At 40.9% G+C, this 19,056-nt stretch overlaps 1 protein-coding gene and 1 pseudogene across 1 annotated transcript in view; both read left to right on the top strand.

The window, feature by feature from the left end:
- Window positions 1-19,056, top strand: part of Samd12 (sterile alpha motif domain containing 12) — a 295,171-nt gene that overhangs the window by 133,533 nt on the left and 142,582 nt on the right. The window lies entirely within an intron of this gene.
- LOC120093986 (small nucleolar RNA SNORA17) lies at window positions 10,804-10,925 on the top strand (annotated as a pseudogene).

Genomic DNA, 19,056 nt, shown 5'->3' with positions numbered 1-19,056 from the left:
CTCAATACATATTGAGAGGAGTTCTTTGACAAGCTTTTGGGGTAAAGAGGCAGCTGAGCCTCAGGATAAATTAGAACTGTGAACTGGAAAATCAGCAAGAACCTGAAGAGGCCTCTGGATGCCGTTTAGTAGTATAGCATGTCCCTAGAAGCACAGTGTTCCAGGCTCCATCTCAGCGTTGCAACACCAATGAGTAACCGTCTGATCTCTTTTCTTTCTGATGGTTTTGTCCTCTAGCTACTTCCTTCTCACTTCCATTTGTTTATTTGTTTGTTTTACATTTATTTGCTTTTGCAGCACTAGGAATTATACCTAGCCCCTCATGTATGCTAGGCAAGAGCTTTATGGCTTCTCTCTTCAGACTTGATTTCTCGCTTCTCATGTTATTCACAGAAGCTGATGGTTTCTACTCTCTTCAACATTTCATAGGTGTAGTTAGACCCAACAGAACCCTTTCCTGTGTCCTTTTACTTTCTTTATTTCCTACTTTCAAATATGTTCAGACCTTTCCTATCCTAATTCCAGAATACTGGAATGCACATTGTTATGAATACAACAGTTTGAGTACCACTCTTGCTACATCCTATGGCCAAACACCTACTCATATTTAATGAGACTAACATCCTAGAAGATCTGCTTTGAAGTAGCCAAAATAACAATTAGCCTTTCCGTCTAGGGCTTACTCTATTGAATCCTCAAATAAAGACATATGTGTTTGTGCACATTGTATACATTTGTCAAACACTTACTAAGGTGAAGTAAATCTTGCCATTGCAGTTGTCAAACCAGTCATTAAGTGCACCTTGGTCTTAATTGGGCTCTGTGGTAGGCACTTGAATCTATGCACTTCAGCCTTTTAAATCATTTCCTTTTCACAACATACACTGTGAAGTGGGTTCTTCTTTAATTCCCTTTTAATAGACAAGAAATGAAGGATTCAAGAATCTGAAATGAGATAGTCAAAGTCATACAGTTAATAAAGTATCAGAGAAACAAGATTATAACTCTAGATCTCTCTGTCCACATAACCCTTGTCTTCATTCATGTGGTATTTGAACTGTGTTGCCTTGGCTTCCTCAACCTGTTCTGTTGATTCTCTGAAGGACAGAATAAGGAACACTCCCCTACACAAGTTAGCACTGGCATATACTGGTGAATGGATAAGGTATGCCAAGCCACAGTATCACAGGGTGGATATCATAATTAAGACACTAGAGAAGAGGCGCTACCATTTCCCTGCTAAGCAACCTTAGGAAGTTTTCTTTCCTTATGCCTGGAAAGTATAGAAAAAATAGTCCTACCTTATAGTGGCTCCACAGAGGAAAAGTTGATATATGTTAAAGTCCTGAAAGCATACTCAGAAAAAAAAAGCTAAGGGCCCTTCGACAGTAGCTTTTGCTACTGAATGCAATACATGTACAAAATGCAATATGTGTAAAGGACACAGGGTATGCATTCACACATCCAGTGCTGCTAGCAAGCATTGGCCACTTAAAGTAGAATCCTAAAGAAAGACCTCTCTCTTACTATCACAGTTGCTGGTTATATGCTGTGCGTAATAATTTTGGCACACTACTAATTAAAAATGTAAAGGCAGACACTGTGACAATACATGGAATGTTCTAGATCCTAATTCCATGAGACAGATGGAAGCTAGGAAAATGACTGTAAGTAAACACCTAACAATGGTTGTATCCATGAAAGTTCTAGGGTTGTATCAAGAGACAGAAAACTAAGTTCTCTGCCAAACCTTTTGAAATGCCTTATTCCAGCAGCTTTTATCATGCCCTGTGCCCCAATGGCTGCTTCCCTATTTTCACCCCCATAGTACACACTAGAAAACAGACCATTGGCCTTCTCTTCCAAGATGACACTGCTGACTCTTCATAAATCTTAATGAGGAATTGTTCAGTTCCTAGAACATTCTTCAGCTGGATTTAGCCTGAGAAGGTATAAAGCCCAAGTACCAATGCATATTAAAAATTAACTTTTTCCACGGTGGCAGCTTGTCCTTTTTCAATTTGGCATCTTTCCTTGTTCTTTTCTCCACCATGTAAATTTGTGTGCGACAACTTGATTCATAGGGGATTTTCTTGTGAGGTGCCGTTCTTCAAGCATATGGATAAAATTGCCAGGTTTAACTGAAGGCTGTTTAGAGTCTTACTCTGTTTACAGTCTAAAGCAGATCGCTTCTGTTCTTGGCCTCAGGCCTAGATGCCCAGGAAATTAATGGTGCCTCTTGGCCTGTGACAGCCTGTTTACATCCTGGAGTTGGTCCCTGGTTCTTACTGGCTTTGGGTGTCCGATCTTCCTTAGACCTGCTGCCAATTCTATCTGGCACTCCTCAGGGCCACCCTCCTCTGACCTGCCCATCCATAGTCTCTCAAGTCACAATAGCTTGTTTTGTATGCCTTCCCATGATTGATGGCATGGAACAACACATCATGTATACTTGAACTAAAAGAATTTGAATCATTGTGTGTGTGTGTGTGTGTGTGTGTGTGTGTGTGTGTGTGTGTGTTAAGTGTGAGTGTGTGATATGTACATGTGTGTATGTCTGTTCAAAATGTGTATGTGAAGGCCAGAGGAAGATGTTGATCATTTTTTGAGGCACTGTCTGTTATCTAGCCCAGAGTGCACTGACTCAGCTAGTCTTACCAGCTTGCATAGGGAAAAGTCAGGCTCTGCTTCTCCAGTGCTGGGATTAGACAGGTTAGCACACACGCCTGGGTTTATGTAGGTCTAGGGATTCAAACACCATAGTTGAATACAAGGGCTTTATCCACTGAGCCACCTCCCTAACCCTTTCTATTCACTGTTTTAAAATGGCTAAGTATATCTGTAGCCAGTACTGTGCATACTGTTCTCATTTGTTACAGGTAGGCAAATTGAGGCACACCAGAGTTACATCTGACACAGGCAGAGCCGGAAAAGGGGAACTCAGCCTCGCAAAGGCAGGACCTGCTCTGTTGACCCCTTGCTTTGCTGCTCAACCTTACTTAAAAGTCGCCCAGACCAACCTTTTGTTTGAGTGAATGAGTTGTATAAAATCCCCTTTACACGCAGGTATAGCTACCTATGCACAGGCTGTTATCATTAGCATGTTTAATGAAAAGCGAGGGCTAAGGGCATAGAAATAACACTATATATGTATGTATATATTCATATATCATCCCTGGGATTTGCCAAATTGAGCTGATATAGAACAGACTTAAGTAAGTTTTTTGTTTTTGTTTTTGTTTTTTTTTTAACAAAATGACCATGGACAAACAGGTTGGTAAAATATTGATTGATTGAAAACTAATAGCCTTTTATGCTATTGAATTTCTCCAAGCCTTTAGTATCCTATTTTATATTAATGCCCTCAAAAGTAGCCATACCATCCAGGGTTTTCCCACCTAGCTCCCACTACTTTCTATTAGAACATCAAGCAGGAAAGGCTAGCACTGCAAACTGGGATTCTTCCATAGACTGGGTTTTGTTTGTTTGTTTGTTTGTTTGTTTGATTAATGGTTGGTTGGTTGATTGGGTGGTTTGCCAGGTTGGTCTATTCTGGTATCTGGGAACTTGGGTTTCAAGAAAGGTCCCATAACTCTCTAGTGAAGTGCTCATGCTGTTAAAACAGCTCAGACACAGAAATGTCTCCCACGCTAAATTCCTGCTTTCCTTCCAGGAGGCGGAATGTTGGATCATAGCAAGTAGACAATGAGACTAGCCACAAACACAATCTTTGGCTATTCAGTTTCTTATGAGCATGTCTAGTAGACATTTCCTATGCTTTATCACAGATCACTGTTAGAATTATTCTGCTCGATTCTCCTGGCAAAAGACTCTTGAAGCCTGGAGCCTAGTTTATTCCAGATGCCATACCATGCATTTTTCTACTTTCTGATTTCATTTTGTTGTGTTTTGCTGTAATAAGCCTTAGCTCTGAGTCCAAAATTTTGCAGAATCCTGTGAGTCACCCTAGGAAATTATCAAGTCTCTGGGTGTTCCTCGGGGACTTGTCACATCCATAAAGTCCTCCTCATAGTGCCTTTTGGTATCTCATGAACTTTGAGATTTTTTAGTATTTAACTGTGTGAAGCAATGATTAACTCTGTTCAGTCCTTTGGGTGGAAACAGATGCCACCCCCACACCAATGCTCTGATCATTCTGTCCAAGATGTTAGTTCATTTACAAATACCCAAAACCAACTGTAATAACTTTACTGTCCTGTAGGAATAGTGGGATGGGAAGGAGAGGGATAGAACTAACAGCCTCAATGTTTAAGAATCTTTACATCCTTCAATTCTTAGACTTAACTCTTTATTCCAAATTAAAAGCACCTAATTTTAAACATGCATTATTAATTGTATAAAATGTATTAAAATAATATATTCTAATCTGTTAGTATATCTAATCAGAAAATCCCACTAAAGAGACTACATGCCTCTCTGAGTCTCATATCTGCCTCAGTAGGTAGGATTTCCTTGAGTTCATTTGATAGCATATACAGCTGTATCAGGGCCTCCTGAGAGAAACAGGCTGCTGTGGTGCATGAAAAAAACAAGCAGAGATGGTAATTAGTCCCAGCATGTGCTGCTCCAAGCACCTTTCCTGGTACTTCTTATCCACATTTTTTTTTTGTTGGACTTGTCTTCCTTTTTTATGTTTCTCTGATGCCAAAAGTTTTGCTTGCATATCCCCTGTCCTTGGTGAAATGCTTTGTCTCCTGTGATCTAGACTGCTTCCTTTGACTCCTTATTGAATGCCTAGACCAGCCAATTCTGTTTGCCTTTTACCTGTTTTTTAGGGCCCCTGTTGACCAATTTCTTGATAATGGGTCTTGAACCACTTGCTTTGTTTGACACCTTTCCTAGCTGAGTGGTTGAGCAGATAATCCTTGGTGTCTCATTAGCCATGCACAGGCTGCCTCTTGCCTCCTTTGTTTTTGTTTCTCCCTCAACTTTGTTTCCTTTGACCTCTCCACTTAAATCCAGGTTTTGTTCTAGGCTCAATGAAACTGCCCTTCTGCTCCATCATATTCCTGACACGGTCCTGATCTTTGGATTCCTACTAAATATCTCTGTGGATATGCCGGTAAACTAACACTTCACTTAATTATACACCCAAAACACAAAGAATGAACTTCTACTAAAACCCAGTAAATGTACTTAACAACAGTGATAAAGAACAAAACAAAACCTGTGGTCCCAAAGAGCTCACTGTTTTATTTGGGCTGTGATACATGATGTTATGTTATTTTTGGTCTCATATTAGTTAACTGATTATTCATTTGTTCATGTGAAATTCCCTGAGAAGAGGAAAAGTGCTGAATGACCAATAATAAATAATGATGAACAACTTACAGAGAAATCCAAAATGTTTCCCTTTTCTACAGTCCAGTAACCTTGGCCTCATCTATGAGACTAATAACATCTAACTCTCTTTGGTGTTAAGAAGACCGGCTCAGACAGTCCTAAGGAAATACGCAATACTAAGCCAAGCATGGGGGAGTCACCTCAGTAAATAGTAGCCATAGTTCTCAACTAAGTCATCCAGTGCTTATGATTATGATTCCATTTTCCAGGAACTTTGGCCACACTGGGAGACTGATCTTGGTGGGAAGATCCCAGCATTGTGCTGTCAGCCTTCCGCCATAATGTCCAACCTGAGCAGGATGGGAGGAGATGAAAGCAATAAGCTGTGAGTCATAAAGTCAGCAGTAGGCTTCCTCTGCACAGGGACATGGAGTTCCACATCCATTTTTGGCTTTAATGTTGCGATTCAATGTTTGTTTCATTTCCTAGTAGTCACACGATGCAGAATAGAGTTCAGAAAGAAGGAATTTCCTTGGACTATCCACTTACTGTACTGTACTATGTGTCAGGCGCCATATGCATATACATTCCCAACTTTACAACATCCCTCCAAAGAGTTTCTTATTTCTGCTTCCCACATTGAAAAGCCGAGCTCTCAAGACAATAGGGAAGTTAACCAAAGTTGCCTTGCTAATCAGTGAAGATCTAGAGCTCTTGTCCTTTATAGCAAATGCCCTCACTAAGTCAAAGTCTAGTTTATCCTGCCTGTACTTCCCTACGACACCAACCACTCCCAGGCAGCCCAACGAGTCTCCACTGTAGAAATAAATTCATAGCAGTCTTACAGTCCCATTATCCTAATACCTTCTTAAGGCAGCTCTTAGATGATTCAGTAGAAGTGCTTGTCATAAAATTTAAAGAGGACTTACAGAGTTCATGCAGGTAAACACCCACAATATTGCTTATTCTAATCCCAGTCCTGTACCTTCTGCCAAATCCCCTAGAGGCAATTACACATGGTTTCTATCACCATGGAAACCAGGACAGGCCTGAGACCGGCTAGAGACACTTTGACATTCTTACCCTTTTGACTCCTTGTTGCTATTTCTGGGCTCCCTCCTGCCCTAAAACTAGTTCTCCTTCTCCAGAATTACATTTTATAACCATTTTCATAATACAGCGGCATAGGCTGGAAGAAAAGTGACCATGAAGTGGTCCATTTGCTGACTGCCTTCTGTTGTAAGTGGCTAAGTTGCTGATGATTGTTGAGTCCAGGATTTAGTGGGAAAATTAGTACTCTGAGTGACTCGTGGGTCTGTCTCTGACCCTAGTTGCAAAGAATTGCTCTAGTCATCGTTGAGTCTCAAGTCAACCGTCCTTATCATACAGAAGAGGAAACGGATTTTAACAGAGAAAATGAGTGAGTATAAGACCGCACTTAGCTACTTTATGCAGCATTGGGAGTAGAAAGTCCATTTCTATGCTTAGCATCTTTCCATGCTAAGGCAGGGAAATAGAGTCTACCATACATGATCTTCTCTTGAGTCTATTATAACTCCAATCAATAGCTGTTTAGAAAGGCAGGCAGCATCCTTACTCTCTGGGATCAGTTCTACTCTCTTTCTGAATAGCCTGTTTTTATTGGCCATCTTTGTGCTAATCATGATAAAAATAACTGAAGTGACTAACCTATAAAAAGAAATGGCTTATTAAGCTTACATGAGAGATTCAAATCAAAGATCAGGTGACCTAATGGCTACTCTGTAATGAGAGCAGCAGCATCAAATCAGTACATGTCAAAGCAACTTGTCACATCACAATCCAGAAAGCAGAGAAAGAGAATTGAGCCAGAAGCCCCTGTCCCCTTTGGGTGACCAAGGGCCCAACCCATTTATGTGTCTACCTATTTCCTACCTCCCAAAGGGTTAAGGAACACATTCTAAGAGTTCAACTCTGGGAACAAGCCTATAACATGGATCTTTATAGAATGTTGACCCATATCATGCACTTCCCATGCAATAGAGTATGAACACTTTATTTCATGGACCACCTACTTTAGACTCATCTATCATATCAACCCTAATTGTAGACTTTTAAACTATGTCCTAGCTTTTCTGAGTTGGGATGTGGCTCTGTCTCTTGAGTTTAAGTACTACTACTATAGATTTGAGGCTTTTTATATCCATGACTTCTTATTTATTTTATGGCCTGGGCTTTTCTTTCCACTAGGGTGTTAAGTCTGTGCATCCGTCATTATCTTGTATTCCTAGGTCTCTGTCAAATTCAACAGAAAATGAAAAGCACTATATTTCTCAACAAGCTGCAATTTGACCAGAATACACATAGGAGAAAGAAATTTTTAAAATAAGAGACATTCTGTTTTCCCCTTGTCGGTCATGATAGTGTTTCAGAGAAAGCTTCCTCATTTACTGTTAATATATTTTCAATAAAAGTTTCTTGTCAAACATGATGAAACACTCTTAAGATCTTTATTTTCAGTGAAGGGCAAAATATTTTCAAATACACATCAGTATTGTCTTCCAACTCCTTTGTAGTTTAGTTTTGTGCTCCCAGGATAAATTAGATACTGGTGGGCCTGGGTATTATCTATCTGTGTACACGTCTAGCACACACATGGCCTAGATTAGTTGTTAAGATATACACTTTTGAAATCATAAATTTCTACTCTTTGTCTTAAAGTTTAAATATTTTTATAGCTGCTCTAGTTATATGCTGCATGTCAGTATTTTTACTAATTGATATGCTGAATCACTAATAACATCCTGTGAATGGCCCTCTCATGAAAGGATTAGTGCCACATAGCAGGGACCCAAAGACGTTCTTTGTACTCTCTCTACCATGTTCTATGGACAGTAAGTCCGTAGCTTCAAAGAGAATCCTAACCAGAACCTAGTAACTTTAAAACCCCAATCTTGGACTTTGAACTTCTAAAAATATAAGAAAATGATGTGTGCTGCATAAGCTACCCAGTTTATAGGACATTATGATAGCGCATTGGTTACCACATGAATCATAGTCCAGAAGTTGGTATAAGGAGCCAGTTGTCTTAATGTACTGTAGCATATCATAGATGAATGCCAATTTTCTAATATTCCTCCCATTGAAAGGTAGGCTCTAAAATCCTTCTCCTAGAGTCTGGAAATGCTTACTGACTGATATAATTTGTAAGATAGATGGGTGTGATAAATGACCCAGTGTCTGGGCCTAAGCCCAGAAATAACAGAAATGCTAAATTTCTTACTCTTTGGAACACTGACAATGAACCTGAGATCACAATACTGCTATAAGCCAAGCAACAGGCACAGGCCCTAGAGCGAGACATCATGTGAGAAAAGACAGGATTGTCAAAGAGAACACCAACCCTCCAGACAGACAAATGAAGTAAGCTTCAAATGAAGCATCCCACCAAGCCCTGCACCAAAACCAAGCCTAGAAGTGCATAAGCAAAGTTAAATGAATGCTTTGAGCTATAAATACAGAGTCAATAATCATAAGAAGAGGCCGTTTCTAGACTTCTCTCTTCTCAAACATATTTTATACCCAGATTTGTTTTGTTTTATATCCTAGCTCCTAATGGAACTTGTTTCCATGGTTTTTATAAAAGTTATGTAGAGTTTATTGAACTATATAATCCTTTTGTAATTAAATATTAAATATGTAAATAGATATCTACCTAAAGTTACATACCTACCTCTTCATAGCATCTGTAAATTTAACTAACTGCCAATTGAAAGTACTCAGAAAAATCACTGTATGTTTGCTAGCCATGTACAGACTTCTGCTGTATTCCTTAAACAGAACCAAATAATCACTATTTGCATAATATTTACATACATTGGATATTATAAGAAAACTGAAGCTAGTTTTAAATACATGGGCAGATCTATGTACTTTATATGCAAATAGTATACCAATTTTTAATGAGATACTTTCCCATCTGTGAGTTTTGAGGTCCATGAGGAGTCCTGAAAGCCAATCCCCTGTGATGGTTGAGAGATATACCATTCTAACATAAAAAAATCAAGTTATGAGGGTAGGAGACATAAGTGAAAGCAACTACAGCTTCTCTGTGGAGTGAATTTTCTTCAATAGACCACCTTGCTCAAGATGAAGAGAGCATGAGGCCCAGGACTGGTGAGACCTGGTTTTCTTATCAATGGAGGCAGGTCCTATTCATCTCGCCATTGATGACTCTATGAGTATGCCAGTTCAGCTTCTGTACTATATTTATGAGTGTCTATTTGTGTTTCTTACAACATTATTAGAAACCTAGTCCATGGTGCTCCAGCCCATGGGACAAATGAAATATCCACTCCTTTGCTGCACCCTGTACCTTTCTTGTCTCCTCCAGCTCTCAGTAAATATTTGTTGAATTAATGAATGAACAAATGAGTATGTGTTAGTCACCGCAGTTACAAAGACAAATGAGATATGATCCCTGCCCTTGAGGAGCTCACAGTCTATTGAACACAAGCAGCAAATTAAATACTGCTCATGCCTCCTGGCTAGTTCATTCTTTTATTTAGAAATGCCATTTCATCTATGTCTAGCTGCTATTCATACCAACACCCAAATGAAACAAGATATGTGAAAATGTACCTTGGAGGAGGCTAGAAAGGGAGTGGAGGCTTTCCACTTATCCTGAAGAGATAGCCTCTCTATGCTGACTGACAATCTGGGAAGGCAATAGGGAGAAATGCCCTCACCAGAGCTGCAGGAACCCGGGCTCAATTACTCAGAATCACCCTCAGGGACCCATCAGAAAAATCGAGAACAAAACCACTGACACGCCATTCCATCAAGCTGTGCCTGCCCTGGCTGCAGAAACAGCAGTGTGGCCACTGTGTGGGCACAGCTACTCAAGCTGCAGCTTGAGCCAAAAGATCTAAGGTAGACACCCGGGTTTTTCTTGAGTATGTAAAAAGAGAGGTAAAAAATTTTAAATCAACCTAAATGTATAATTGTGCCAGGAATGAAGCAGAGAGGGGTGATAAGGAAATGCTTTTCAGTGGGCTCCCAAGCTGACTTAGGGGCAGCAGCAGACTCTGGTAATCGGGAATTCTACAGCTCAGTGCAGTGACTGGAATTCAGAGAAACCCACTATATTGTGTATGAAGAACTACAGGAGAGGAGCTCAAATATACTCATGGTTAGAAAATGGGAATGCTAATAACCAGAGTTTGATCGAGATCTAGCACTCACATGTATCAAAGACTATAGCATATCCCATGAATATGTACAAGTACATGTCTATCAGAATATTTTTTTCAAATATTTAAGGAGACAGAAATGTTTCCTACCTGGATTTCTTTTAGAAACTATAAACATATCTTGAATTATTACAAAATAGTTCACAAATATGTATAACTAAAATAATTAATTGAACAAGAGCAATGCGTAGAAAGCCCCAATTTTACTCAGTCATCTTCATCCACATTCTTAAAAGCATTAGCTCTTTTTCCTTAACAAATAGGTTTCCCTGCCCTGAGAGGCCTTGCTGGTATGGCTGCTGTGTCACATGTGTGCCAGTAGGTGGCAGAGAAGAGAGAGGCTATGTCCAAGCTCAGTGTTCAGACCTGAAGGATTAGTAGCCTAACGCTAACTGAAAAACTAAATCGAACCTAGATGATCACCAGTCCTGCATTGTCAACCCAGATCTGGACCTCTCCAAGGGTAGGGAGCCATCCCAGGACAGACAACCCCCGCATGGGGCCACATGGATGGCCCAGGTGAGGTGTAAGCTCAAGACAACCATTAGTCCAACCCCATAAGGTCTGAAGAAGGAACCAGCCTGGGGTTGGGGTAGGGGGAGACCATGTCTGAGATAACCCCTGCCCAGTGCTATAATGCACAAGGAGGGCATAGTACTCCTGAGACCACTCCAAAGATGACCCCCAGACATTCAGAGATCCTGGGCGAGAGTAAGATGAGCAAGTAAGTGGTGGAGAAATGGAAGAGAAAGAGAAATAGAACTATGTGGTCACAATGAAGAGGGGCAGAACTAGAGGACTGAAGGTAGTGAGAACAGCCTGATGTGAGTACTCAGTGACGCCACCTGGGATCCTGGCCTGTGCTGCCACAGGGGGCCACTTCTGGGTCCATAGGCCACCAGGGATCTATCACCACAAAAGGCCAGGCAGATATTACTGGTCTGGGCTGCTGCTGAGGACATGTTGATGATATCTGAGGGCTGTGCAGAACTGAACCCATTCTTCACCTGGGCATCATGGGAGAGCTAGCCCTGGAGTCATGAGAGTAGGAAGGCTGACATTGCTCCTAGCCAACTATAGTAATCAGGAGAATGGCCTGCCTGTCATCCAAGAAGAACAGTAGAGCTGTCCCTCATTGTAGGAGTTTCAGGTGAGCTGTCCTGAAAGTCTGAACAAGGGAGAGCCTACCCCCTTCCTAACCTACCCTCTTGCCACCTATAGGAGGCAGGAAAGCTAGCCCAAAGGTCATCAGAGGAGAGCTGGCCCTGTACCTCACCTGCTGTAGCACTTGGGAAAGAGGGGCCTGCACCTCACTTGGGCAACACTATAGAGCTCGCCTTAAATATGAGGGTTGCTGGTGAGTAGGCCACAAATGCATGAGCATGAGAGAGCTGGCCTGTCTTCTTGTCTGCTATGTGGTGTTGCAGGCAATGGAGAGAGACCCCTTTTTCCTCTTACCTATTGCCCTGGGGTGATGTGAGTGGAACTGGCCCTGTCCCTCACCAGCTGCAACACTAGGAGAGATGGCCCTGCACCTCAGCTGACAGCAGGGTAGAACTCACTGTGGTTGCTAGGGGTTGCAGATGAGTCAGCCCTGAGGGCAGGAGAGTGGGAAAGCTGATTCTGCCCCTTACTGGCTGCAGCATTGGATGAGCCAGCCAGAGCAGGGCAGGAGAGCTGTCCCCGATGGTATGGGTACAGGAAAGCTGGTGTGGTGACCAGCTCAGATACTTCTCAGGACCAGATCTAGGGATTTGATTTGGCCCACCACAACATCTAGCCCCTAAAACATACATGAACTTCTGGAGTATGTAAAGGGGCAGGTCCTACAGATTCAAAGCTACAGGGTCTCCATGATGCATGATATCTGAGAGGCATCCCAATGAGGTTCCAGGATTGATTATGAAGTAGAACCCAGAGGCCTCAACCAGAGCAATGACTCATTGCAACGAACATTTGCAAGCAAAGAAGTGTGGAGGGTATACTGTGGAACACACTGTGACCCACTGTGGCTTCCACACGTTGTTTTTCTGTTCTGAGGCAGTTGTAAGGGTGGAGGGTACATAAAAGAGAAGGGCAAGATGAATGAGATGGGTGGAAGCTGTGAAATCCACAAAGACCCAATACAAGGGTTTGGTTTTTTTTTTTAAATAAGCATGTTTTCAATTTGTACATCTTTGCCCCCTTCCTTTGTACTTCAGAACTTTTAAGTTAGACAAAGGGAGAATGATACCTTTGTTTACTATCAGAGGTTAGTGGATTCTGGGTCTTTCCCTTATTCTAGCAAAATGTTTACGTGAATCAACATGCAGTGTTGACTAGAATCCAGTTGGACAGATTTCTTTTTGTGTTGAATACTGCAAGAAGAGGGTGTCTGAGCACTGTTGCAAAAAGGTGTTATCCTTGTCTGGTCAAGTAGTGGACTCTGCTACAGTTCAAATAGACTGAGCTCTGTGGGTAGAAGTGACTCTGATTGCAAAGGAACCAGCAGTTTATTTGCTGCCTTTGTTCACCACACCCTGAGTTCTTGCACATAGGGACTCCTTAGGAAAACATCCAAATTCCTCTCCCCTTGGAAGCTTGAAAGTTTATCAGCATTAGGATCTAAAACAGAAAAGATGATCTTTATTAAGACATATTTTCTTCCCCTTTAAGAGGTAGATCATGGCATTCAACATTAGACCCCCAAAGAACCAAATTTATTGTCTCTGTAGTTACACAAAATTATAAAAATTAAAAGTTTTTAAAGTTAGCAGAAACTGTCAATGTGATCCATTACAAGTTTGATCACTGTCTTCTGATTCTGGCTAAAGAGATCCACTTTTAGAGAAACAAAATTAAAGAAGCCGGAATGTAAGGCTAAAGTAGGAGAACTGTAACAAATTTGAGGCCATCCTGGGCTAGGCGAGACCCTGCCTTTAAAAGAAAACAAATTAAAAGAACAGCATTAAACTTTCACAAAAATATAACTAACTGGCTTGCAAATTTTCATTCTGTCCTTTGAAGTTTTGCGGTCTTTCTTTGACCCCTGGGTTAACTGCCATGGCTCTCGGGTGTTATAAATATTTCCTGTGTCGTGTGCCATCTTATTTTAGTTCACTTAAATTAAAACTCTGGAATTCCATGGCCCCCAATGCTTGTCTTTATGAGAGGTGCTGTGTTAAGTGAATTAAAGTTGGAAGTGACTAAAAAGAGAAATACAGTTAAAGAGACAAGCCTGCTTCAAGACATCTGCACCAATCAATGCCTTGGGATACAAAGCACATAGAGGGTGAGAGATGCCCAGAAGCAGAGATGTTGAGTAACATGGATTACTACTGGTCCCAAGGCAGCAATCACCAGAGACCTGCCTAGTTCCATACCATAGTCTTGTCCCCTAATCAACAGTGCCAAATATTTCAACGGGAAGTAGCGTGGATAAAATCCTTGAAGGATGGGACCTTCTTTCTCCTTCAAGTCAGAAAAAAAATGATTCTATGAGGATAATATCATAGACCCCAAAAAGAACTTAGAAAGGTCATAGGGTTTATGCTTCTGACGTCGGGTTAAACCAAGCGTCACCTATCTGTAGAATAGCAACATACCTGCTTGCAACTCTTCGAGCAAAAGAGGCTGTTTGGCTTTCTTTGATAACCCGGCTTGATGTTTAATTGCCTTTTCCAGAAGGGAGATTTTTGTTATGAGTTCAGAGCTGATCAGAGCTGGTTCCAGTATCTATGCTGTCACTCTGACCATGGAACCTTTTAGTAGGCTACTGATCTTGCTAAATCTTAATTCAATGGCTTTGTAGCATTGGGATAAGCAGCAGGCTTTTTACTGACCCAGGATGATTTTTACATTCGCCTATTACTGTCTACGTGTTCTTCAGCATGACTGTGGAGGTAGACAGTCCAATGTGTGGCCATTTCCTGAGGTAGTAGACAGCATGGTGTAACTGGAAAAAAAATTGGCACACACTTCAAAGGGAAGCTGGCTTGCCATCAGAATAGCAAGATAAAAGGGGAAAACATTTAGTGTGTCACACTAGACTGTGGGAGTTAGTAGTTACTGCTTATGCCAGATATCGTTTGACATCACCGGGGCACAGGACCAAAAGGCGTTGCAGCCAGTCCCCTGAATGAAAGGGAAGATGATTCCTTTCATTTGTCATTACTCAGGAAGCTGGGAGACATGTTGTTGACAGAGACCTACATGGAGCCCTGCATACAGGTGACAGGGAAACAGATGCCTGGTTTTGTGGGTCCTAGCTATACCACAGGAGATTTACACAGAAAGTAAAGCACTTTGAGACAACAGTTGTTTCCTGTCCTAATGTCTAACAAATGCCTCTTGGTTATTAGTGGCTGTACCTTCACCATGGTGAGGAAATTTCTGACCCAAGACTCTGCTATGAAATATGCTTTAAAGACTTGGGAACTTGAAAAGTGCTCTGTGAGCTGAAAAAGTTACTCAAGGTTCTCATACTCAGCTATAAATAAGCGTAGTCCTTCCTGGTTATCAAAAAGCTTGGATCTATCTTGCCTTTTTTAAAACAACAAAGACATAAAATATGTGTAGCCTCTGCCGAGGGTAGCACTGAGGTCTGAGGTGAAGGATAACAAACGTGGCCCATGTCCTCAGATTACTCACACGCATAACTGATATTCACAACTATTTGTTAAATAAAACATGAAGGGAAGTATTTAAACAGACGAGTTGTAATGTGACAAATTCTGGCGGTTTCTGCTGTGATTCTCTCTATGGGTAATGTAATTAGGGTGGTCAGAGCCTTGTAGAAGATACAAAGTTATCACTTTGTTTTTTGAGTTTTCTTTTTTAAATTGGATATTTTTATTTACATTTCAAATGTTGTTATTTTTTTGAGATTATATCATCACAACATTTCTCTCTCCCTTCCCTCCCTTCAACCTTCTCATATTCCCCTTCTAAATTCATGGTTCTGTGTGTGTGTGTGTGTGTGTGTGTGTGTGTGTAGGAATGTATCACAACCTGCTATATAACCTATAAACTGGGCTGGTTATTTGGTATTGGATAAACAGTTCGTGTACGGAGCTGAGGACTGAACCCAGGGCCTTGCATTTGCTAGGCAAGTGCTCTACCACTGAGTTCTTCCATTGAGAAAAGTATTTCTCTCATTCTTTTTTCTTTTCTTTTCTTTTCTTTTTTTTTTTTTTTTTTTTTTTTTTTTTTGGAGCTGGGGACCGAACCCAGGGCCTTGCGCTTGCTAAGCACTCTACCACTGAGTTAAATCCCCAACCCATATTTCTCTCATTCTTAGCATTCCTTAGTTGCCTGGGCTACATCTGAAATGGTGGTTATTGATTTGCAAAGCAAGCACTTATGATTTGAACACGCGCGCGCGCGCACACACACACACACACACACACACACACACACACACACTCACTCACACATCATATACATAGTACATGGGCTAGCCTGTTAGGTCTAAACCTATAATGTGATAGGAGATAACACCAATGATCAGATAGGAGGCAGGGGGAAGATGAAGCACAGAGCTGGTGATTCTTTAATGTCTCTTCAACTCCTGGTGATGAGTGCTTTCTTCATTATAAATCAAGCCCCACTCTCTTCAACATTCATGTCTTTGAACTCTTCTGAAAAAAGAATAGTCCTCTTGGCCCATAACGTCATTCATCTTTTAAAAAATACTGTGTGTGAGATGGGAATATTCAGTGTCAATACAAGGCATTTATGAGTGTACAGTCTTTTTCAGAAGTGATACTCTTAGGACCACAAACATAAAGGTATATGAGTTCAGTGTCATTGCCTATACAGGGAGTTATGGGAATTCTTGTATGCAGATGAAAAGAAACACAAGATCCATGCATCTTCGGTGAGAGAGCGTGGCCAACTTCCCACCGCGCCTTTGCCAATTTGTCTTGTCACATCAAAAATCTCAACTGTACATAGGGAGACAGTGACTCTGAAACTCAGAAGCTCTGGGGACAAGCTGCCTTTTATAATCTCTCTCTAAGAAACAAGTGATTAGCAAAGGAAGAGGGGACTGGAGGGAATGTTAATCAGCTCAGGGGAGCCCTCCATACAGTAACTATCTGAGAAGCTATGATTTGTAGTTATGTGTCCTTATACTTTTCAGGCCCCAAACTAATGCTAGAAAGCAAATACCACAAACTCTCTGAGAACAACATTCCTCTGTTCTCCTTCTTGAGACACACATTTCCTCAGGAGACAGATTTCTAAAGAGTCACACTAATACTTGAGGTATATAAAGGTATAGAGAGGATGCCAAGGGCAGTACAAGAGACCCCTAGCTTCCTTTATAAAGGGCAGGATTAAGAGCTCAGAAACTGAAGCCTGAATAATCAAGGCATTCCAGGGATGGCAGTAAGATTCAAGAATTGACTTGCCACTGTGGCTGTAGATTCACATTGTGCTGGTGGTAAATATATGAGAATAAAGTATAGATTAAAGTACAAGGTGTTAAAATATTGAAACATTACCAGGAGGTCTTTATGGCCTTGCAGAGGTCTACCTTGTGACAGCGAACCTAGATAAACCATGACTATAATCTAAGCCTTCACAACCACTGTACATGTGTGTGGAAGCCCAAACATGCAAGCACAAACACGCAGACACACACACACACACACACACACACACACACACACATACACACACACACACACACAAACACATACACATACACACACAGAGAGAAGGGGTAGTAGGAGATGTCAGTACCTTCAGAGGAGTCTTGCATGGCTAAACCATGTTAATTTTCTTCTATGCATGAACACCGCATATTGTTTTAGATCCCAGACTAGATTCTCAGAAACAGCAGTAACTGTCTAGAACTGGAACTATATCCAGTATCCATGTGGGATCATGGTTACGTGAAATGTGGTATATGTATACAGTGTACACACATCTTGATTTACCACATCCATCAATGTGGACAAATATTAAACAGAGAGTTGAAACAGAAGGTGCATATTATGCAAGACAATCAATATGGTCAACATAAATTTCACTAACTGACAACATTTCGTAAGCCTTAACATAGGTGATTAATGTGGTGATTGAAAGTATAGCACAGTGGTTATCGCAGACAGGGTGGGGAAATGGCCAAAGAGTGACACTCTTGGCCTTGAGTGTCACTGTTAATATTTCTACTTCTACATTCAGCAGCTACATAGGTATTTGGTTTATTGTAATTTTTTAATAGTAATATTAATTTGAATAGCTATATTTTAACAGTTGTACCCTCAAAGGCTTTCATCTTTCTAGTAATTGACTTATATTTACAGCATTATTTTATTAACTTCTTTTGTTGGACATTTTATAATAAGATTTTTACATAAACCACAATGTTTTTGCTAAGTGTGGCCATTCACTGTCCCTGCTCTCCCCTCCTGGTGGCCTTAGACCATGTATCCATATTAGAATGAGGATTACAGTTTTCTTCTATGTAGTCATGTCACTCTGGCTACCCATTTGGTTTGTTTTGGGTTTTGTTTTTTCCAAAAATTCTGTAACTTTATTTCTCGCCATGCAACATCAGAGTGCTCTCAAGAGAATGCAGGTGACAGGAAGAAACTAGAGACTTGGAATAGTTCAGTTAACTGAAAACAGTAGCAGAAAGGTATGCCAAGGAAGCAACACGGCCCAAGATGGTGAGCAACACACCACAGGGCACTGAAAAGCATGATCAGGAGTGTAGTTTTATCGTAAAGGTAAGAGGGGGTTTCTGTAGAACCTGAAGAAAAAGGAAACCATGGTTACATTCATCACCATGTCTGTTCCAGAGATGGTGAAGAGAGCATATTCTACTCTCCCATATACAAACTCTTATTAGGAGTGTTTAGTTATACTAATTTTCTGTTACATTATAATTTGACTAATATACATTACATATAAATATATATTGTATATATTAGGTTACATATAATCAATATAAAAAGCTATAAATGGAGGAAAATATGTCTACCTTCAGTCTACATATTGAAGACTCAAAATATATCAGACAAAGCTTAAAAGACACCCCTTGCATTTACAACTTTGGGAGTTGAAGACCTGTCTTCTGTGTAGGTGCTGTCAGAGGTCACTGTGAGCTCCACCAGTCTCCTTAGCTCATCTTGCCCATGAACCTAGTCTGATCTCCTCCTAGGGAAAGGCTAATCCCAGAATTCCTGAGGATTGCTCAAGACCTGTAGGGATGTAGAAACTCACTCTCTATCTCCTCATTAATTGACTATTGTCCTGGCTAGATTTATGACAATTTGACAAAAGTTGGAGTTATCTGAAGAGAGGGGACCTCAATTAAGAAAATGTCTCCTTATGATCCAATTTTATAGGCAAGCCTGTAAGGCATTTTTTTAGTGGTCATGGGGGAATGCCCAAACCATTGTGGTAGGAGACATTCCTGAGCTGATTATCCTGGGATCTATAACAAAGCGGGCTGAGCAAGCCAGTAAGCAGCACCCTTCCATCGCCACTGTATCCACTTCTGCTTCCAGGTTCCTGCTCTGTTTGAATT

This window comes from Rattus norvegicus, chromosome 7 (genome assembly GCF_036323735.1).
Source record: "Rattus norvegicus strain BN/NHsdMcwi chromosome 7, GRCr8, whole genome shotgun sequence".
In the NCBI taxonomy this organism is placed as follows: Eukaryota; Metazoa; Chordata; class Mammalia; order Rodentia; family Muridae; genus Rattus; species Rattus norvegicus.
The sequence above is the reverse complement of the archived record's forward strand: the minus strand, read 5'-3'. Positions and strand labels throughout refer to the sequence as shown.